The sequence below is a fragment of the Carassius auratus genome, chromosome 18, assembly GCF_003368295.1.
Source record: "Carassius auratus strain Wakin chromosome 18, ASM336829v1, whole genome shotgun sequence".
Taxonomy (NCBI): Eukaryota; Metazoa; Chordata; class Actinopteri; order Cypriniformes; family Cyprinidae; genus Carassius; species Carassius auratus.
The window spans coordinates 16194673-16219795 of NC_039260.1; positions in this window are offsets into that span (position 1 = coordinate 16194673).

Consider the following 25123-nt stretch of genomic DNA (forward strand, 5'->3'; position numbering starts at 1 on the left):
AGGCACATGACATGTCTTGTTATTGTTGATGTGCCCTTCAGTGTGTTATTAACTCCAGTTGAATTGCTGTTTGGCTATTCTTTTACATGGTTTGATTGACCCATGGGGAACTTTTCCATGTACAAATTGTAGACATTGAATTGAAACCCAAAAAATGCCACAAAATATTGTATTTTGCTTCCAAAGATTTTGTATTTATCAGACTTTTGTCAAGGTGACACAACCACAGGGAGGCGGGAAAGAACACCGTGAAGGACATCTTCTCCGACAAACATAGTAATGTTGCGATGCCCATATGGAAATGCTTTTTGAAGTGTAACATTACACCCATGAACAATGAATTGGGTTAACAGATACAAACTGGATTTCACAAAAAAATAAAAATAAATAAAGACTCCGCAAATATCTTATCTATTATCTTATCTTATCTATAGGCCTCTGTCATCACTTGTTTGAACTCAGTAGAAGTTTGCATATGCTTAACAGGCATGCGGATTGTATTACTACATGCAGAGACTGTTGGGTAGCAAACTGTATGTGAACCATACTGGATATCACAGGTGTGATTAAACTGCACAGAGACTCTGAAGTGTCTCTTCTCTTCTGGTGAGACAGGAATGTGGCCCTGTCCCATGAGCCACTGGAGAAACGTACTTGGGAACAGGTGACCTGGATAGTCTATTGTGTCACCCACCTCTGGATGTTCACCTTTTCAGAGACAGAAAGCAAAAAATAATGTAAATAAAATTGTTGGTTTACCTGTACCAGCACTGAGGTAGAATTTGGAAATCTAATATCTTACATAAGTGTACTTGAAATGATAATGTAATCTACATGAAAACTTCATGAAATGTGAAAGACAGAGAAACTACTTAAACAGAGTTCCTCTTAGCCACAGTATGAGGTGCTCTTGGAGGTGGTGACTTGCGCGGTGGCCAAATTGAGTATTGATTAGCCCGCTGAGAAAACGCTCTCGGCCGAAGATCTTCTAAGCCCAAGCAAGATCTGAGGGCAGTTATTGAAGCTAAGAAGTCCTCGGCCAAAAAGCCCTGATGCCAGAAGCCCAGGGTTTCAGAGGGCAGCCTCTGCTGGGGTAGAGCGGTGCACACTGCAGTACACGGTGCCCGTCTCGCCTCAGTGCCCTCTGGGGGCTGATCTGCCAACCCTGCCAGGGTGCAGCGGTCCCCAGCGAGCAACGTCAAGCATGTTGTAGCTCAGATCAGGTCCGAGGACTGGTTTGTCACAATAGTTCAATCAGGTCCACTTCTGTCAAGTATATTTATGACAATTATAATTGCATACAGTTAGTGTTGGTGATATGGTTATATTCTGGGCAACACTCCACACGCCTGTCCATGCAGCTATGCTTGGACAGAGCTGGGAGAGCAGCAAGACAAACCCCCCTGGGGTACAGAACATAACCATTATAAGCATATATAATTACAATTTACAATTACATGAGTTGTAAAAAAAATGTGATAGAGACTGCTTCCAATGAAGACACTGTACAGAAAGAAGTTAGATCGGATTACAGGTTCAGTTGGTGGAGTTGGGGTTGGAGGAGGGAGTTAATTGCAAGCAGCAATGCGATGGAAGAGACACTGAATAATGGGAATTTAAATAGACCACAGGTGATAGGTGTCAAGACTGGATTGGTACACGTCAGGAACAGCTGACTGTCAGCTGCATGACTAACATGGCCTGACCGAACTAAGGAAATGCTCGATTTCAATCAGGTCCACTTCCGTCAAGTATATTTATCACAATTATAATTGCATAGAGTTAGTGTTGGTGGTATGGTTATGTTTTGGGCAACACACCACACACCTGTCCATGCAGCCATGCTTGGACAGAGCGGGGAGAGCAGCAAGACAAACCCCCAAAACAACCATATGCCAAAAGTCCCCAACACAACTGATGCAATTTGAATGGCCAGCAATGAGAAATGTTGCTTGATACTATATTTATGGGGGAAGCATCACCCAAACTTGAAGAGAAGCATACACCAAGCATGTTGTTTAGCTGCTTATGCAAAATATTTGAGCGGAAACTGTATGGGGGAAGCATACACCCCTAGAAGCAGCAGCAGCAGTCTAATACAATGGCAGTTTGTATATCATTCAATTTAAGTGTAACATGCTGAAAATCACATTAAGGTGGGGGGTGGGAGCATCACCCAGAGTTAAACAATAGAAGATGTGCAACAAGTATGTTCTTAAAATGCTTAAGCAACTGTGATTGTAAAGGGGGAAGCATACGCCCCTAGCAGCAGGAGTCTGATATGATGGCAGTGTTATCCAATTTTATGTATCTACCATGCTGTAAAAATCACAAAGGGGGAAGCGTCACCCCAAGTTAAGCAACTGAGGATGTGCAACAAGCATGTTTCTTAAAATGCTTAAATCTCATGCCACAATCCCGAGTACCCACAGAGCAGTACGAATCCCCATCTCCAAAAGTCCCCAGCCTGGTCATATCTGCAAAACAAAAATACAGCTTCCGATTCTCTCTGGAAAAACCAAGCTCCTGGAGGCATGCTGTGGGCGGAGCTATAATACTGATGTTTGTGTTGTTTCCATAACATTTATTCACTTATGTGCTGATTTCCAACAAAAGACAGAAATCTGATGCAGTTGTACTTACCTGACTGGGGTCTTCTACCAAGCCTTAATAGCAAACGATGTGCAAATCCAGCATCAACCTGGTCTTGTTTATGAAACATTAATCACTGAAATGACGAGAACAACACTTGCTACACTCCATTGCTGCCCCAGAAAAGCAACTGCATCCACAGTCCATGTAACGCTAGGTTCTTTGAGAAGATGAACGTGGGAAACTTTCCCCTCACATGAAAAACACACTTATTTGGAAAAATTCTCAAACAAATCCTATGCAGCGTTGCCAATGATTTCCTGATGAAGCGTGTTTACGGGTGAGGTCTTGCTCCTCTGGTCGAGATGTACATGGGCGTGCTTTCCCAAGAGAAATGCTCATAAGGAGTTCCACCATAGTCTACGTCATAGATCCATCATCGAAAAAACTACCGAAACTTGTACCACCCAGAAATAAGATTTCTCCACATATCCGAATTGGCCACGTTAAGCATGAAAATCCATCTCTTTAACACTGAACAACTCTGAATCCATGAAACACCATTGTAGCTTCCCTTTAAGCAAATGTGTGATACATACAACCCCTTGCTGCGGCATGAGGAACATGTAATATGCATTAATGCTGTAGTTTGCATAATGGATGGTGGTAGTCCAGCAGGGGAAGCATGCACCCTTCGGAAACTTAGAATGGCATCCAGTATGAATGAAAATGCTCCATATAAACACCTCCGTCAGAATAAAAATGGGTAAACCGAAATGGTAATCTGTTGAGAGGTAGGATAACCTTCTGTAACCAAACTAAATTAAAATCCTGCCATGCAAACATGTTAAACTGATTACTTGTACCCATGTAATCACATCAATAGTCGGTCATCAGAATGGGAACGTGATGTCGGCAACGCTGTGCATTCAGGGATTAGTAGACACTGATATTTTAGTAGAGACTGGGAAATAGTGGACAAAGATGATAAAACTCCAGTTATACAATAACACACATCACTGATGTAATAAGTGAAGCACAATTAACTGCTTTTCAGCTTAGAAACAACACTATGGCTGCATCTGAAAACTTAGGCAGGTGACTTGCTGCCTTGCTGTCTAATCAGTCAATGACTTTGCAGGCAGAGTTTTTTCCCAAAGGCACCTCATGAAACGAATTTCGGACAAGCTTCTGAGGCGTACTAATGGTTTAATGATCTACAGCAAAATATAGAGAGCTTTGGTTATAACTAAGTGGATATTTCATTACTGCAATAGTAATTTTTCGCTAGAATATACATAAGTGGAAAACGTTGTTCAGAAACATACATTTACACACAAACTGACCACTGACCGCAACTTTCAGAAGCCATTTTTATTTTTTAGCTTAACGGTCACAGACTGGAATGCACGGAATTGTGGGATATCAAAGGCAGCAAAGAATACATCTATGGTGCCTTCAAAAACCGGCCAGATGAAGTCATCTCAGGAGACATTAATTGAAGCTGACATTGATTTTGGACGTGCCTTGATGCCTTCCTACCTTGGAATGCGACCTCCGAAGGCAGCATTTTTCAGTTTTCGGATGCAGCCTATGATAGTGAATAGCTCGATAAAAACAATTGACCAAAATTTGCCTGTCATTGTATGAATTATTACAGATTCATAAACCCATTTGTAAATGTTTTAAGATAGCTCATTGCAAGCACTATCTGCATTCATTAGCTGGGGAATGTGAGATGACAGAACTGATAATGCACCAATGACAAAAAAGAATCATTAGTTTCACAACTATTTGGTACACCATTAAAGGGAACGATTCATGATAGTAAATTACAGATTTTGCGAAGCAACAAAACAAGTGGGTATACTTAATGGCCCCGACCACACCAGTGGTACGATAGAAGACGGCCTTAGTGTGTATGTGATCGTGTTCAGTCCACATGACTGAGCACACGAATGAACACTAGAGGTTCAATATTAGTCTGTTAATTCCAAGCAAATGCGAGCAGCTATTAAAAATATTAATGCAACCCTATTTTTTTTTTTTTTTTTTTTTTCTGGTAATTTGCATGTCATTGTAGCCACTTATGTCCCAAAAACGAAGCACGAGCACATGTAAACACCACATCGGATTAGATAACGTCTCATGTGGTCCACCGAATCTTTAAATCTAGATGAAGAAATAAAATACATGTAAACGTGGCTATTTTAAATGTGTGCTTTTGAAGCTGCGTGCATCTGAAACACTCACACAGCTAATGTGACATTAACCTTAGAAATAAACACCAGTGACATTGATATTTCGCCGCTAAATACAGCGAACCCCTGTTGAAATGCTTACTTGAGAATGCTGGTCTCATTTAACCCTGTTCTCATGGCCTTATCTGCGTGTCCTTAAAGTGATTGCATGCTCTAGCTGCGTATTGCTCCAGGTGTATGAACACAGATGTATAAATGCTGCTGCAAATATGCTTAATATTCGTGCCTGCAACTGATGCAAAACCATGTTAACCACCAGGCAACATACACAGCGATATGGATTAAAAAGTATTCACTTATCTTAGATGTGAATTTCAAATATTCTGAAACAAACTGCAACAGTTTGATTTGCAAGAACCGATGCAACAGTTTGATTTGCAAGCAGCGATGCGATCAGTTAATTGCAAGCAGCAATGCGATGGAAGAGACAATGAATAATGGGAATTTAAATAGACCGCATGTGATAGGTGTCAAAACTGGATTGGTACAAGTCAGGAACAGCTGACTGTCAGTTGATGCAAGCATGACTAACATGGCCTGACTGCACTAACGTGATGCTCGATATCTCAAAGATGCATACTTCCACATATCCATCCTTCCACAACACAGGAAGTTTCTAAGGTTCGCTTTCGGGGGCGAAGCCTACCAATATCAAGTATTTCTCTTCGGCCTTGCACTCTCACCCCGCACATTCACAAAATGTGTAGACGCGGCTCTGGTTCCCCTGCGCATGCAAGGCATCCACTATATCAACTATATCATCAACTATATCGACGATTGGTTGATTTTAGCTCAGTCAGAGCAGGTTGCGGCTCAGCATCGAGATGTCGTTCTCGCACATATGGGGGAGCTGGGTTTGAGACTGAACACCAAGAAGAGTGTACTTTCTCCAGCTCAGAGAACCACTTATCTAGGCGTAGTATAGGATTTGACTGCGATGCAGGCAAGATTGTCCCCTGATCGTATTGAGTCGATCCTCATCTCAGTCGAGAGAGTCAGAGAAGGCCAGTCACTCACTGTCAAACAATTTCAAAGAGTGTTGGGTCTGATGGCAGCTGCGTCCAATGTGATACCTCTTGGCCTGCTGTACATGAGACCCCTACAGTGGTGGCTCAAGACCAAGGGATTTTCGCTGAGGGGAAATCCACTTCGCACTGCCTCCGTGCCTTAGACATGTGGAAGAAACCTTGGTTCTTGAATCAGGGCCGGTGCTGGGAGCTCCTTGTTGCCATGTAATACTAGCGACGGATGCATCCCTCACTGGCTGGGGTGCAGTCATGAGTGGCCACCCTGCCCGTGGTCTGTGGAGTGGTCAAAATCTGACATGGCATATCAACTGTCTAGAAATCCTAGCAGTTTATCGTGCACTGAAGCACTTCCTCCCAGACCTAAGGGTCACCATGTGTTGGTGTGCACCGACAACACATCAGTGGTCTCTTACATCAACAACCAGGGAGGTCTGCGTTCACGCCCCTTGTACAAGCTGGCACACCAGATCCTTGTGTGGTCCCAGAGCAAACTCCTCTCATTAAGTGTAGTATATATTCCTGGGAAACTACATATGGGAGCAGCAGGGGCTGAGGCCCAGGGAATGGAGGCTTCAGGAGGTGAAGCAGATATGGAGAGTTTTTGGCAGGGCACAAGTAGACCTTTTTGCGACTCAAGAGACATCACAATGCCCCCTTTGTTTCTCTCAACTTCATCCAGCTCCTCTGGGACTGGATGCGGTACAGACCTGGCCGAGGCTTCGTCTGTACCTCTTTCCCACTATTGCTCTGCTCCCGGGAGTTCTGGTGAGAGTACGCCTGGACTGGGTCCGTCTATTATTAGTAGCCCCGTTCTGGCTGGGCCAAGTATTGTTCGCAGACCTGGTCTCACTCCTCGACGGCTCTCCATGGGAGATACCGGCCAGGACAGACCTAGTCTCACAGGCACAGGGCATGATAATTGACCCTTGCCCAGAGTTGTGGAAGCTGTGGGTGTGGCCCCTGAGGCCAGTCTTTGGGAAGACACCCCTTAGTTTCATGCTGAGGCTGAGACCTCCAGTACGGTCCCGTATTCCCCCGTGGGACTTGGTTGTGGTGTTAGATGCAATGTGCAAACCCCCGTTTGAACCTATTCAAGATATTTCAGACAGAAATCTTACCCTTAAAACTGCCTTTCTGTTGGCTATTACCTCTCTGAGGACAGTAGGAGATCTTCAGGCCCTTACAGTGGCCCCTACTTATCTTGATTTTGCACCTGGCATGACCAAAGAATTCATATACCCTCAAGTGGGATATGTTCCTAAGGTTCCCTCTGCACACCATGATCTGTAGTGCTACAGGATTTCTTTCCTCCTCCCTTTCGGGAGCCCGACCAAGCGAAGCTAAATTGTATGTGTCCAGTTCGAGCCCTGGACGCATACGTCCACAGAGCTGCCCTGTGGAGAAAAACAGACCAATTGCTTTTATGCTACGGTCCCCCCAAGAGGGGTTCTCCTCCTTCTAAGCAGACTATTAGTCGTTGGATAGTCGAGGCTATCAATGCCACCTATGAGACCTCTGTTCGTCCCCCACTGTCGGGAGCCAAGGCTCACTCTACGTCCTCTAAGGCCTTCCTAGCAGGTGTATCCATGCTGGACATCTGCATTGCTACGTTCGTAAAATTCTATGGCTTAGACATGGCAGTCACTCCAGGTGCTTTTGTCCTCTCGTCCTAAGCTGTGCTCTTCATATACACACTAGACAGGGGTTTGGTAGTCTGGTGGCGTTGGTACTCGTTTCCCAAAGCGTTGTTTGACGCAGCTCGAGTTCCTGAAGAGGAACGTCTCTAGGTTACGTATGTAACCCTAATTCCTCGAGGGATCAAGACGCTGCGTCATGGAGCCATACCCCCGGGCACCCATGCCGGCGCTTGCTGGTACTCAAAGCTGACTCCAGCTGCGCGGCACATGCTTTTATGACTTCCTGGTCGCTTACGTCACCCATCTGTGACGTCACACTTTTCCATTGGACTGATTACACACGATATTCAGAGTCGCTCATGCTAAGCGCGTTCCCCAAAGCGTTGTTTTACGCAGCCTCTCGTTACCACAAGGAGCTAGGGTTACATATGTAACCTAGAGACGTTTACAAGATGCTTCCAGCTCCTGCAAGAAGTCCTGTAGAATGTTCATAACGCTCACTTCCACCCGTTCTTTGTTTGGAGCCCTTGAAACAGAAATGTCCCAAACACAGCAAAGTAATAAGAAAACCAGAAAATACAGACAGAAGGCAGTATCTCTGTAGATAAATACACCACCTCACACTTGTTGTGGGTCATAAGTGATGATTGGGGAGGATTAATTTTGTATGACACTATACATTGTTTTTTAGGAAAATTCTGCATCGTGGACCTTTAACCTTAATATCTTCATTACTATTGTCCAGTGACCCCACAAAGTCTATACAAAAAAGTTAAAGTAAAGGACATGATTTGTACTTGAAATAAGTCGAGTTTAGGACTTGGAATCACTATTGTTAGTTAAAAGTGGTATCAGTTCATACCCTACTAAAGCCTACATTTATTAACTTACCTTCACCTCCATCCCGTGACAAAGAGTGGTTGGCAGATGTTTGGGTCTTGGTTCATTAGATCAGCAAGACCATAAAGTTTCAGACCTTCACATAGCTGGGAGAGAAGGGCCAGCAGCCGAAGTATGAGAAGTGAAGAGAGTGTTGAGAAGAGAGTTGAGAGAGTGTATGAGAAGTTGAGAGTGAAACCCATATCCTCTGACCTTAAATGTAAAAATGTATACAATAAACTACAGAAGCTACATATAGATGTTTAAGTTAAAAGGTGGACTTTTTGAGAGAAAGTAATTTTGTTATGGTCAGGACTAACTGATCAATAAAAATAATATGGTAACAGTGACAACCAAAAAAAAAAAAAAAAAAGAAAGAAAAAAAAAGTAAATGTTGAAAGTAAAATGTATATCACACACAGCACACTCAGCCTTTATGGTAACAGCTCAGTTAATTTAAAAGTGTTTAATCCAACTGGTCAATACATGAATCCATTGGTGGAAAGACTGATGCTTGGAGGGATATCTCTAACTAAAATGTTACAGTCTCCTGACATATTTTTTCATATTGACTCATTTGTGCTAAGATCCTGTTACCTCTCTCCACACTCGCTTGCATGTGACTCCAGGTCATTGGGAGGAAAATGATGGCCACAGATTGGGCACACTGTCTGCAACTGGCATCAATTAAATGTTTAAAATAAAAAGGTGTAGACAATATTATATCAATAATAAACACTCAACACATCACAACATATCTCTGTCTTTGAAGACACACACACACACACAAAAAAAAAAAATAAATAACATCTTCCTCCGTAGGCTGTCAGGAAGAAAAACAAAATTGAAAAATAAATTGTGAGATGATCGCATATATCTTTTGTTACTCATTATTCAACAGATTAAGTTTTTGCATAAACTGTTCATTAATTGACACAGCCTCATTGCAAATATAGCTTAACTACCTTAAAAAATCCACATCGCATCAGGTGGAACTGGCCATTATACAAGTTATGACCAAATCCAACTTTAATGGTGAGCCTCCTCTTTGTTAAGACATTGTAGTCAATGTTAATGGTCTCCCAACATTATCCCTACAATGGGTCTGTACATACCTCCTGTGGATAAGTATCTGAAAGCTTACATGTTTCAACATGCAGCACTAGGATTTGCAATGGATAGCTGGTATGACAGGAGTGGCACATTTCCTTTGGCATACTGTAGAAGGACCTGGAGTCAGGAGGCAGTGGTTGCGTGTCTAGTTCCTCCTGTATCGGAGCAATATATAGGACACCCTTTTCTGCCTATATTTGCAGTCTTCAGCATTAGCCCAGTATATCCACTGTCTCCAGGAGACATCATATATAGTTTTCTAGAACCCCACCCTCCTAACAATAAAATGTGTTTAATAGTTGAACTCTATTGAAATGTGATAGTACTCATCACTCAAGATAATGATTCAAATGATTTTATACCAAGATTAGATTGGCCAAGGGAAAGTTCTATGTACCTGCTCCTTTGTAAATCAGCCAGCCCCCAGACACACTTTCCAGTTTTGGAAAAAGATCTTTGAGGGTTGGACATACCTTAAAGAGTAATATAAATAATACCATCATATTGACAAAAGAAAATTGGTCTTGATATTGGACTATATTAAAATATTATATGACAAAGAAAATGTTGCCTCACCTCATCATGGGTGTAGTTCTCTGGTATCAGCGTGGACCTGCGTCCCAAACCACCTTGCAGATGGAAAACATCTTCACTGCCTTTGCGAGTGCGCTCAACAATCATGGGTAAGAGATAACATGTAACTTCTGTCTCTTTGATTTGTTTGATTTCTGGTGCTTTCCCCTGAAATTACACAATACAAGTACACATCTCACTAGCTATAGTTTGACAATTTAAATTGATGAATGTAAGGGACGAGTCAGTCTGGAAATATATGGAAATATATGGAGAGTTAATACTTAAAAATACTAACACTAATGTACCTTGCTGTTAGTGTTTGCTAGTAACACTGAATGAAACAAAATCACATCTTGTGATTTTAAAGCAAATTTACTTAGAATTAAGTACATTTAGAAAACTGTTTTGTTACAAAAAACAATATTGAAAAACATGAAATTCACAGCAATATCACTGCTAGGTCAAATATTTAATCTAAAAAAAAACAATAAATGTGAATTTAGAAAAATGCTTAATTCATACAGGAATGACATTTCTATCCATCTCAAAACATTTAAAGTGCATAGTAACAATGAGGAGAAGAATGACATGGGCTGATGACTTCATATCTGTCCACACGAAAACGCAAAAGGCTGTGTTTTCAAATGTATCCACTCTGGGTGGGACCTGTTTTAAAAAAAAAAAAAAAAAAAAAAAAAAAAATATATATATATATATATATATATATATATATATATATATATATATATATATATATATATATATATATATATATATATATATATTGATTTCACTCTCCCTAGGCAGAGTTTACACTTAACTGTGTCTTGCTTATGTCCAGTGATTAAAGCCTGCTTTCCCCTCCATTTTCCTTTATCTTGTAGCAGATTTCTTCTGAGCGTGATTCTGACACCCCTCCCCCTCTCCGCCGAAAAAAAAAAAAAAAAAACAAACTTGAAGAATCACGAGTGAAGAATCACAAGTGGCAGGTAGGAAAAACATAAACTTTAAAAAAAGAAAACTTAGGAGAATCAATAAATTGTCCATGACTTATTACCCTTGTGTAAATAATACGTAATCATGTAATCAATAAAAAGTAACTGTAGTTTGTTTATGAGTATTTTAACTCTAATTACAAGTACTCTGATTACGTAATGCAGATTACATGTAATCTGTTACTACCCAGCTCTGTGCATGTAAATATATATATACATATATATATATATATATATATATATATATATATATATATATATATATATATATACGCACACAAACACACACACACACACATGTAGGCTGTGTCCTGAATTTTATTTTTCTTTGGATATGGTTCTTTAAGTTCTGATGGGTTCTTGACGACAACAACAACAACAACAACAACAACAACAACAAAAAAACTCTTTGCACTGATTGTCTCTATTTGAGGTAAAGAAATACTATTTTCTGTGACAACACTGACATGCATGAAGTGATGTTTCCTTGGAAAACCTCACACTACACATCATTCCCATTTTCAGGAAAGAAACTGGATCCTTTTATTTGGGCAGACCAAGAATGGCACAAGAGCTGTTATAAAATACTCATCTATTAAAAAAGGTTATTTCCTGACCACTGCGACTCACTGGTAAGTCTAAATGGGAGTATCTTATTCCAAGCTATGATGAAGGAGTATGTCTTGCTGTAGGGGACTTCTTGCTAGGTTGACCACACAGTGACAGGACTAAACCTCCATCCCACTGGCCACATGCATCTAGGGAGCACTGAAGAAAGCATAACGTCATGTGTTGTCCGGACAACATGCCGGTTCCTGGATTTAGGCCTTACCTCTCAACTGCCTGTTTTAACTGGGCCATCATGAAAATGACATGGCATCTGAGGCAGATTCAGCCATTCCTATGATCCGCATGCTAATCTTCCTTGTGCTCTGTAGGGATAGAGATCTTTGACAACAATTCCCTGTTGTTTAAGTGCTACATTTTCTTTACTACCCTGTCATGTACATTATTTCAGGCAAAGTCTAGTTTATTTCCTTCCTTATAGTCCATGGTGTGATTTATACTTTAATATGTAAATATGTTCAAATTGTATTTTTGCAATTAAATTTTTGTGGTTATTTATGATTATATTTATGAAGTATTTATGAGTGCTATGTAATTAGTGTAATTATGTGTGCCAGACTAATCCAGAAATGTGTAGTGATTCTCTGTAACACTTTCTATGAAGTCCGTATTTATAATACATTATATGTAAGTGTACTCTTAAGGAATTATAATGAATGGATTATTATAATGAATGGATTATAATATATATATATATATATATATATATATATATATATTATAATCCATTCATTATAATAATCCATTCATTATATAATCCATTCATATATATATATATATATATATATATATATATATATATATATATATATATATATATATATATATGAATAATCATAACAACATTTATAATACATAATACTACTTACGTATATGTGGTTATAAGTTTAAGAGTATGATTATGTATAACACAAAATGAACACCATATTATATCTACTTCATTTACAGTATAATGGAATGTATTATATCTTGACATTGCTTAAGATCTGCACAGTATCTTACTACAACTGATGTGAGCTTAATACTCCAACTGAAAAAAAAAAATGCTATGTTTTATATGGTTACATTTTATTTTGATGCAATCAAATAATGCCTTAATCAATCGACTCTAAGCAACTTTGCCCCTACATGACAACTAACTCTCATTAGAGTATTAATATGCTTAAGAATAGTAGTGTAACGAGGAGTCAGAGGCGTTCGGATCCATGTGCAGAACTTTATTAAAAAAATGGTAAGACAGGCAGAAATAAGGAATGGCGTCAGGTATGTTAGGGGTAACCAGAATCGAAAACAGAACCAAGCAGAGATCGGGGCAGGCAGCAGAGAATCAGAGTCAAAATACACAATCATAGATCAGACACAGGAAAACAAACACAAGGGAAAACGCTCGGAAATGCTAGACAGGCTAAACAAGACTTTTCAGTGATTGAGAGTGATTGTGCTGCTTTCACGTGTGTGTAAATGAGGTGCAGGTGTGGCAAGGTGATTGTGATGCAGTGACTCATGGGGAATGTGGTTCAGGTGTGGTACAACAGTATGAGTTGTGCTAGTGTCCAAGTGACATCTGGTGGTTGATGGGTGGAATGGTCCTGGATGGAGTGCCCTCTACTAAAGTTCATGGGCACTCCATCTAATGATCGTGGCATAACCTAACAACCTAACATGGGAAACAGGGGCCCTTCCTGGGCCTGACTGGGGAAACACCAGATCGGAGCAGAGGACCACCACAGCCGAGAAGACAGGACAGAAGCCCACCAGGGCGGAGCAGAGGACCACCACAGCCGAGCAGATGGGACAGAAGCCCACCAGGGCGGAGCAGAGGACCACCAAAGCGGAGTCGATGGCACAGGAGAGCAAGTCTGCTCAGGTGAGACTGAAACAGAGAACATAAACGGGTTAATAGCGGCCTCCGTGGCCGTAATGAGATGGTAGCTGGCCTCCGTGGCTGTGACAGGGTGGGCGGTGAGTTCATGGTTGGCCTCCGTGGCCATGACAGGACAGACAGTGACTTGGTGGATGGCCTTCATGGCCATGACAGGATAGGATGAGAGTTCTGGAAGTTCGGCTGAGACGTGGCGAGGCTCTGGTAGACCCATGGTGACTCGACTTATTTCATGAAGATCAACTGTGACTTGACTTGGCTCATGAAGATCAACTGTGACTTGATTTGGTTCATGAAGATCATTGGTGACTTGACTTGGCTTACGGAGGTTAATGGTGACTTGACTTGGCTCATGAAGATCAACTGTGGTTTGATTTGGTTCATGAAGATTGTTGATGACATGACTGTGCTCACGAGGATCAACTGTGACTTGAATTGGCTCATGAAGATCAACTGTGACTTGAATTGGCTCATGAAGATCAACTGTGACTTGACTGTGCTCATGAAGATCAACTGTGATTTGATTTGGTTCATGAAGATCATTGGTGACTTGACTTGGCTTACGGAGGTTAATGGTGACTTGACTTGACTCATGAAGATCGTTGGGGACTTGAGTGTGCTCATGATGATCAACTGTGACTTGACTTGGTTCCTGAAGATCAATTGTGGTTTGATTTGGTTCATGAAGATCATTGGTGACTTGACATGGGTCATGAAGATCAATTGTGACTTGACTTAGCTAATGAAGATCAACTGTGACTTGACTTAACTAACAGAGATTAATGGTGACTTGACTTGGCTCATGAAAATCTTATGGCTGTGACTTGACTGTGCTCATGAGGATCAACTGTGACTTGAATTGGCTCATGAACATCAACTGTGACTTGACTGTGCTCATGAAGATCAACTGTGATTTGATTTGGTTCATGAAGATCATTGGTGACTTGACTTGGCTCATGAAGATCAATTGTGACTTGACTTAGCTAATGAAGATCAACTGTGACTTGACTTAACTAACAGAGATTAATGGTGACTTGACTTGGCTCATGAAGATCAATTGTGACTTGAGTTAGCTAATGAAGATCAACTGTGACTTGACTTAACTAACAGAGATTAATGGTGACTTGACTTGGCTCATGAAAATCTTATGGCTGTGACTTGACTGTGCTCATGAGGATCAACTGTGACTTGAATTGGCTCATGAACATCAACTGTGACTTGACTGTGCTCATGAAGATCAACTGTGATTTGATTCGGTTCATGAAGATCATTGGTGACTTGACTTGGCTCATGAAGATCAAATGTGACTTGACTTAGCTCATTAAGATCATTGATTACTTGACTTAACTCACAGAGGTTAATGGTGACTTGACTTGGCTCATGAAGATCATTGGTGACTTGACTTGGCTCATGAAGATCGTTGGTGACTTGACTTGGCTCATGAAGATCGTTGGTGACTTGACTTGGCTTATGAAGATCGTTGGTGACATAACAATCATGTCACCAACAGACTTGACTGTGCTGATGAGGATCAACTGTGACTTGACTTGGTTCCTGAAGTTTAACTGTTCACTGTTAAAAATCGCTGTAAAAAAACGGCCAAATTTCGACAGTAAAATACTGTTTTTCATTAAAACAGTGCATTCTGGGTAATATTCATCGTATTCGAGAAGTAGCCTGCTGCTATATATCGTAAATTAACAACGTTCAAAGTCGAAACTCAGCGGCTGTGTTTCAAATCACACCCTACACCCTCATTCACTATTCCCTACATGAGTTTACTAATATAGTCCACCTGACAGAGAGAATGAACACTAATGAGTGAATTCAGACACTGATCAACAGCTGCTGTTAATGAGTAGAATCACTGAAGAAAAAAAAAAACATAAGACAAACACATGAAATACAACTGACTTCAGCCACAGCCTTAAATGAAATCAACTGAAGATTTAAATGATCAACAAACAGCTTCACCAACTTCACACATTACTAACCAGACTGACTTTATTTCTGTCAGATCAGAGAACAGAGATCAAAAGATCTTATTGAGAATTAAAGAGATTTAGATGATAATGTTACTGTTTCGTTTAGCGTCACCATTGTGGAGATCAGTGTTTGCTTTAGTTGGGCTCCTGACCATTGACTTTTGCACTTTAAATTTTGTTTTATTGCTGTATTTGTATCTTTATGATGCATCTGTTACAGCAGTATTAATTTTGATAGTCAAGTGATTATGGTTGTTTCTAACAGGCATGATCTACTAGACTGGCTTAAAGTGTTGCTATAATAATCAAATATTAATTTGGTGTTGAAATATTTGAGTGAATGACACTTCAATTTTGTAAGATTGAAAAGTAGTGTGATAACCAGTATTTATGGGTTTAACGACTAGTTTTAGTTAAAAAGTATTTCGGGCAGCAGTCCCCACAACACTCAAAGAGAGAAATCAACAATCAGCATATGAATCTCAACAATGGTGACAATCAAAAGGTTCATGATGCAATGCATGCTGGGTACCAGCACAGGATAAAACTCATCCATGATTCCCAGCATGCATTGCAGCATGAATAAATTATGCCCCTGAATTGTTCACTTATTTTCTTGAATTCTTATGTGCTTATAATTTTGCATTTGTTTTAAGTTTTAGTAGCATGTGTTGTGATGTTCAGAATTGATCTGTTCATTTATTTTGTGGATTGTCACCATTGTTGTGATTCATACGCTGATTCTTGATGTTTCTGTCTAAATTTCAGCAAAGGTTTTTTTTTTTTTTATTATGAGTGAAATTTTCTTAACAGTCTTTCATAACTTATGGCTCAGCAGTGTTCCTTCTCATGCTGTAGTATCAATATTCAATAAGAGAAGAGACACGGGATTAGAACAGAAATAATAGTATTTGTTCTTGTCGATCTATAAACAACAATATCAGATTTTTTTTCTTCTGTGTATTTTTGTTTTGCTATAACAAGTTCCAAAGGCGCATTGTTACAGCATGAAAAAAAAAAAAAAACCTTAGTTGTTGAAAAGTCACGTTCAAGAGCCCAACTAAAGTAAACACTGATCTCCATCATGGTAGTGAAAAAACACGTAAACCTATTTAACTCTCCATACGTTCTTCTGTAGACATCTGACAGAAATAAAGTCAGTCTGGTTAGTAATGTGAATCTGGTGAAGCTGTTTTATGAGTTGTTTAATCAGATCTTGAGAGATTTGATGTATTCTTTTATTCAGTTGATTTCATCTAAGGCTGTGGCTGAAGTCATTTGTAGTTCTTGTGTTTCTCTTTCCTTCAATGATTCTGCAGGTGTTTATCACTTATGCTCAATCATCAATTAATCACAGAATTATCTCATTAACTTCACTGATTCAGTGTTACTCTAACACTCTGTAGTGTGCACACATTATAAGTGTTCATTTAAAACTGAGGATTTTCTTGTGGGGTTTAAAGGGTTAAAGATTTAAGATGAAGAAAAAACAGAATGAAACATAATTTAACAGTAATAAACTGTAATTAATTTACAGGAAACAAACTGTAGAAAAACAGTTATTTACTGGCACCCCTGCTGCCAGTAAATAACTGGTTTTTCTACTGTTTCTTGCCGTAAATTAATGGTTGCCAGCAAAAAAAAAAGTGTTTTTCTACAGTTTTTTGCCGTCAAGTCAAGGAAAAACAGTAATATACTGTAAAATGTAAACGTCAGATTTACCAAATGAAAAAAAAAGTTAATTTAACTAAAATATTTGTGAACATCCATAGAAAAAAAATTAGGCAAAGTCATACACTGATAATGAGAGTAAATACTGAACTTGACTGTATTAATGTGTGTTTGAACAAGAGAGATCGTTTAGTTTAATGTAGTTTTGTTGTTCACCATTGTGCTGGAGAGTAGAGCCGGTGCTTCAGTCAATGATGAGCCACAAATTCTGATTTTCTGCTGCTTTATATAAAGGCAGTAAATGTGGAGTCGCTGATACAGTGATGATTTCTGTGTTAAGTACTTCAGCACATACATGTGTGCTATAGCTGACAATGAGCTGCAGTGATTTGAGTAAAAGTCATGTATTTATTTACTTTATTACTGCACATTAAGTGTAAGAAATATTCCTTCTCAGTGGACTCAAATGAAATAAGTTCATAGTACTAACATCGTGGGAATGCTAGTTTAAAAACTCGAACTGTTTGAAGCAGTGGGAGTGGAGTTAATTTCCATGGTAGAATCTACAGTAAAATACTGTTAAAAAATAAGAGTGGTAAATTAATGGTTAAGAGCTGTAAATTAACAGTACTTTACTGGCACCCCTGCTGCCAGAAAATTACTGTTATTTAACGGCAAAATTTTTTACAGTGTTGTTTCACTTGACTTTTGGTTGTTAGTGGGGACCTGACTTGACTGGTTTCTTTTTAGCAACGTCATATGTCCCCTTTAAAAGCAATTTAAAGACTTAAATGGGGACCTGACTTGACTCTGGAAAGTCAACGGGGACATGACTTGACTCCATAGCGGCCATCTTGTGCAGCGGCGCTGGGCTGGCAGCCATCTTGTGAACAGTCTCCAGGCTGGGAGCCATTTTGTGTAGAGACTTTGGGGATTCAATGCTGTCCTCCGCTTCTCCAACAGTTAACGGAGAGTCACATAAAATCAGTGTATAGTCCATGATGTCCTTTAAACTGCCCTTAAAATCCCCTCCAGGTAACAATGATTTAGTTGGTTCTTTGAGCCCAAAACGGAACAAGTCCTTAAACAAAACTTCATCATAGTACTGTACTTGATATGATAGCTCACAGAACTGTTGAACATACTCTTCAGTAGATAGGGCTCCTTGACGAAGGTGCAATAGCTGATCCACCGGGTCAACGATAGAGTGGGAGAGTTGATATGCAGACCTTGAAGTGGGAACAGACATCTCAGTAATGAGAGTATACCGGGCTGCTGGATCCTGGTATGGCGAAGTCTTCTGTAATGAGGAGTCAGAGACGTTTGGATCCACATGCAGAACTTTATTAAAAAAATGGTCAGACAGGCGGAAATCAGGAATGGTGTCAGGAATGTTAGGGGTAACCAGAATCGAAAACAGAACCAAGCTGAGATTGGGGCAGGCAGTAGAGAATCAGAGTCGAAATACACAATCCAAGATCAGACACGGGAAAACAAACACAAGGGAAAATGCTTGGAAATGCTAGACAGGCTAAACAAGACTTTGCAGTGAGTGAGAGTGATTGTGCTGCTTTTACATGTGTGTAAATGAGGTGCAGGTGTGGTAAGGAAATTGGCTGATGAATGAGGAGCAGGTGTGGCAAGGTGATTATGATGCAGTGACTCATGGGGAATGTAGTTTGGGTGTGGTGCAACAGTATGAGAGGTGCTAGTGTCCAAGTGAGATCTGGTGGTTGATGGGTGGAATGGTCCTGAGTGGAGTGCCCTCTACTGAAGTTAATGGGCACTCCATCTAATGATCGTGACAAGTAGAATCCAGTATGGTAGGATAAGCTGAGGCACTTCCAAAGACAAGTATGCGATTTCATCTGTTGGTTGACCATCAAAATAAAATCTTAGCATACATTTACAGTTGCAGACATAAACCTGTAATAACCACTAGTATGTAGTTGCAGAGTTACTTATCAACAGCTACCTAAAGGGTACCATCAAAATAACTGATATTTTCTATAGAACTAGTTCAAAGCAAACGTATCATATTATATATTGATCTGATATGTTATGTAATCTTATGGCTGTTTGAGAGAAGAAAAAAAGCTTATTGTTATTATTATTATTATTATTATTATTATTATTATTATTATTATTACTACTACTAATACTACTTATAAGTGGTCTTTGACCGCTTTAAGTAAAGTGGTATCAGAAAAATATGAGACTTATAATACATTATAAATATGAAAAATATAATCAATATAATCAAGTGGATGCAACGTGTTCATTGTGTCATACTCTTAATCTGTTAAATGTCACCCCGTCCAGTATACGGGACACCTACGTTGACTATACTATATTACAATCAAATTTAATCTAATCTTGACAAACTATATATCGTTGGAAAGGTCTAAGACTCCCAAATATATATTATACCAATATTGTTTGTTAAAAATTATGTAGGAAAAGTAATAGATGAATTTATGACAAGAGTGCACCCTCAGAAATCTACTTTACAAAAGGAGCTTTGACCTTTGTTTAAAAAAAAGACTTCCTCGTTGCCTTTTTCTCTATCACATTTTAGAAATCATCAGAAGCTATATATCACTTGAAAACATAAAATCTCAAAATTCATCCTTCAAAACCCATTTTAAAATCAGACATTGCATTACAATGTAAATGGTACATCAAAATCATGTTACAAAATGTTTTCAGTCATGAATTATAAAAATTTAGGTTTGTATCATGCACATTCATCTCTATCTTCAAAAACGTGAGTGACAGTTATCAGGTTAAAATCTATAACCACAAATAAGTAAATACTATATTATATTAAAACTATTCTTATGAATATTAATGAGATGATACAACATATTATAAGTTTTATTATAATAATTATAATGCATTATGCATTCATTATAATGTTTTAAGAATACCCTTATAATTTATTATAAATACAGGCTTCATAGAAAGTGTTACCTGATTCTGAAGTCATTTCACCATTATTTGTCACTACATATGGGACTATGATACATTAACAGCAACCACAACAGATCTTGGAAATATATAAACTATTAACACTTCGCACCAAAACTAAAAATAATAACAAGCCCAAGAGGAAATGGATTCAGAGTACTTAGAGTTAGCCCAACACATCACATGTTGGCCATGGGACAACACAATAAGGTGTGAAAGAGCAAACAGAAGGTAATGTTCAGATCATGACAGAAATCTAGCCATCATTGCCAACTCTTGCTAATAATTAATTGTGTTTTGCCATACTTACCCGAAATAAAACCCCAGTGATAATGTTGCTTCCTCACAAATAATGGCCCACATGTGTGGGTGTGTTGAGTGGGAACGCTGCCCATTTGGAGCACTGTAAGGCATGCTATAAATTTACCTGGGTGTTGTTGTTGTTTTTTTTTTGTTTTTTTAATGAATTGGCCAGATGTGTGCATGAAGTTGGATAAACAGCTCATTATAATATTTATTTTCCATGCACTGAATGAGAAGGTATATTGCTCCTATGAAACCAAAGAATTATGAGGTGCCACCTCACCTGCCCTCCTCTGCTTTCCCACAATGCACTATGAACATATGCATGAATATTTTAATAGCACTCATCAGTGTGAGGGAGATTTCTTTGCATGGGTCATAATGATATTATCCACAGTGGTGATGGAAGGTCTACAAAAGCACACACTGGGAAAAGTGTAGCTTAAATGCTCTCTTTACTTTTGCTTGATAAGAAGAACCCTGCTGTCTGTTTCATATGCACACTGCTGCTAATGGCATAACTGTAACATATTAGACATGACACTTTGTCCTTCCATGAAATTCTGTCTGATTATTCACCTAATGCTATTCCAAACCTGTAAGACCTTCGTTTATCTTCAGAACACTAATTAATATATTTTTTTATGAAATCTGAGAGCTTTCACACCCTCCAGAGAGAGCAATGTAACTGATATGTTCCTAGGTCCAGAATCGTATAGTGAAGACATTGTTAAAATAACCCATGTGACATCAGTGGTTCAACCGTAATCTTATGAAGCTGAGTACTTTTCATGTGCAAAAAAAAAAATATATATATATATATAAATAAATAAATAAATAAAATAATGACTTTATTCAATAATTATTTTCCTCCTTGTCCCAAGAGCCAAGAACTTTATTGTCATATGTACTACAGTACAATGAAATTCTTACTTTGCTCACTCCTCTCGAGAATGACAGGGTATAATGGGAACATATATGACTTACATAGGTAATACAAAGTATGTAAAACAGAAAAATAGAAAATACAGTAAAGTAAAAATACAAAATAACAATAGCTTAAAAAACAAAGAGATAAAAGTAAAAAATGTATTTAAAAAATGTATTCACAGAATAAATGTGCGGTGCAAGTAGCAATAAAGTGACACATTTTAAAGTGTCAAGTGTCGGTGTAAAGTCTAGTGTTTAACTTGTCAGCCAGGTGCCTTATGAGGGTATGATGGTCCAGAAGGTATAGTGCAGAGTGCCATTAAACAGGCTGAGTTTATCCTGATGATAGAGGTGGGTTTTGACTATTTATCAGTCTAATGGCCTGGGGGTATAAACTGTTCAACAAACAGTCATTGAGATCACCATGAAAACAAGACACACCACATGCATGTTCAACATCAACAGCAGTGTTGATATACATGGTGGTACTCTCAATAGCAGATTTTAATGCAGTTTGAAAATTATATAATTGTTTGTTGAAAAAGGAAGGTATTTGCACACTTTCTTTATTATGCATGATGGTAAGAGAACATAAACCATTGTTGAGAAGAAAAACTTTTGAATGAAACATGCAAAAATACTTGCTTCAGAAATCTACCTTTGCCTAGATATTTTACACAAGTTTTTCACTATTTGTAATATACACAAATTACTAAAACAAATAACACATAAATGGTTCAGTAGCACCAGATTGCCTTTTAACCCTCACAATACTCAATTTTGGTTTTAATTTCCCATTTGCTTTGTCATGTCATAAATAATAGGCACTCAAGTACTATATACACATATAAGCTGAGTTTCCAAAAAATTGTTTAGATAATTATGGGCTTTTATTCGAAGCATAAACTATAAGATATGTCCATGCATATATATATATATATGTGTGTGTGTGTGTGTGTGTGTGTGTGTGTGTGTGTGTGCGTGTGCGCGTGTGCGTGTGTGTGTGTGTATGTATATGTATGTATGTATGTATGTATGACCCTTGACCACAAAACCATGTAAAGATCTACCTACTCTCCATCCCAGAACAGAAGGCCATGGAGGAGTACATTAAAAAGGGCACTACAGCACGGCTACATTCGTCTTTCTATGTCCCCTGCTGTTTCAAGTTTCTTCTTTTTGGCCAAGAAGGACAGAGACCTTTGTGTTGATTACTGAGCATTAAATAAGATAACTGTAAAATTCCGGTATCCACTTCCCCTCGTCCCAGAGGCTTCAGAACATCTCCATGGAGCCACTGTGTTCACCAAGTTGGACCTCCGCAGCGCATGGCCAAACATTGAAAGTTATTGATTATAGAACTGTTGAAATTATTTACTGTAAGTACTTTATAAGTAAATTTAATTAAATTACCTAAAAATTAGCAGGAATTACTTACTTTACTTCGATCATTCACTCTGCACACTCTTCTCTGGGTACTGGCCACCCAGGGGCCAATGGTACCCTCTCGTTGCCAGGGAGGTGAGAAGGTTCATACAAGGATGTCCAGACTGTGCCATCTCAAAAAGCCCTCACCATGTATCATCTGGCAAGCTCCACATGCTACCCTTTCCCAATCAACCTTGGTCAAACCTCGGAGTAGATTTAATCACAGATCTTCCTTCCTCCGATGGTAAGACTTGCATCCTGGTGATCATCGACCGTTTCTCAAAATCATGTCGTCTTCTTCACCTCAAGGGACTTCCCACAGCCATGGATAGAGCTAAACTTATGTTTAACCACATCTTCTTATATTATTGAATTCCAGAGAACATAGTGTCAGACCGAAGACCCCAGTTCATCACCAAAGTAGGGAAAGCCTTTTTCACCCTCCTAGGTGTGTCCATCAGCCTCTCCTCAGGATACCATCTGCAGTCAAATGGGAAAACGTAAATAAAGATTGAAGAAATATTCTGCTTCCAACAAACCTTCTGCCATGTCCACCAGAACTCTTGGAACCAGTTCCTAGGCTGTACTGAGTACAAGGAGAGCGGGCCGTGGATGGGAGTGTACTATCACAACACACCCAGGTCTCCACACCGGCCAATTCGAGCGCACTCCCTCACCTGAATACTAATCTCACACACACACACCTGTTACTCATCTGCACAGTCATCATGCTGGATTCAAAAACAAGCACATCACTTCACTCTAGTGTGGGGTCTCATTTATACGCTAAGGACTCATTCTCTACTCCTAGAAAAACCTCCAAGCTATGTTCCTGTACTTACCTCCTGTGATTCTCCAGAGTGTCCTCCTTGTCTTCATCTTTCATTTTATCTGTGTCTCGGCAACCTACCTACAACTGTCATGGGTGTGTCTGTGTTCCTCCATCCATTTAGCCTATCCACTATGTCCTGGTCCTGTAAGACAAATACCGCCATCATATTCTTCATCTCATCTAACATCTCCTTGTTTAGTTTACTTAGTTTAGTTTTCACCTGATCTCCTGCTGTTCTCTCATGCTGTCAATAAACATTACATTAATCCATCTTCTCTGTGTTCCGATTATACTACAGTAACTATAAGTGTGTATGTGTGTGTGTGTGTGTGTGTTATGGATTGCACGACTACTGATTTCTGCTAGTCGATTTCTCATAAAAAAAAAAAAAAAATACTTCAGTTACTCGACTACTCGTGGTTCATGTTACTGTAAATTAAGATACATCAACTAGTTCTCATCAATAAACGCATATTAATTAACACAGGGGAAAACGCTCGGAAATGCTAGACGGGGCTAAAGAAGACTTCACAGTGAGTGAGAGTGATTGTTCTGCTTATATGTGTGTATAAATGAGGTGCAGGTTTGGCAAGGAAATTGGCTGATGAATGAGGTGCAGGTGTGGCAAGGTGATTGTGATGCAGTGACTCATGGGGAATGTAGTTCGGGTGTGGTGCAACAGAATGAAAGGTGCTAGTGTCCAAGTGATTATATGGTGACATCTGGTGGTTGATGGAAATAGAAGAGGCCAGAGTCCTGAGTGGAGTGCACTATATAGGAGTTCATGGGCACTCCATCTGATGATCGTAACATAGCCACCCAAGGATATAATACCCACGCTCTAAATAATCTAGGAGGGTGGAGGAGAGGAGGTGGAACAGGGGGAGGGCTGGAGGGCTCATAAAGATCATTGGTGACTTGACTAAGTTTGTGAAGATCAGCTGTGGCTTGAATTTTTTGTTCGTGAAGATCAGCTGTGGCTTGACTTTGTTCATGAAGATCCTTGGTGACTTGACTTTGTTCATGAAGTTCAACTGCGGTCTTACTTGACTCATGGAGATTAATGGTTACTTGACTTGACTCACGAAGATCATTGGTAACTTTTCTTTGTTCACAGAGATCAACAGTGACTTGATTTTGTTTGTGAAGATCAACTGGGACATGACTTTGTTCATGAAGATCAACTGGGACTTGACTTTGTTCGTGAAGATCAACTGGGACTTGACTTTACTCATGGGTGTTAATGGGGACCTCACCAGACTCTGAAAATAATCCGGGGATGCGTTAAGATGGGCAGAAGATATATATATATATATATATATATATATATATATATATATATATAATATAGTATGACATTAATAACTACCCTCATGCTGTTCCAGACATGTAAGACCTCCGTTTATCTTTGGAA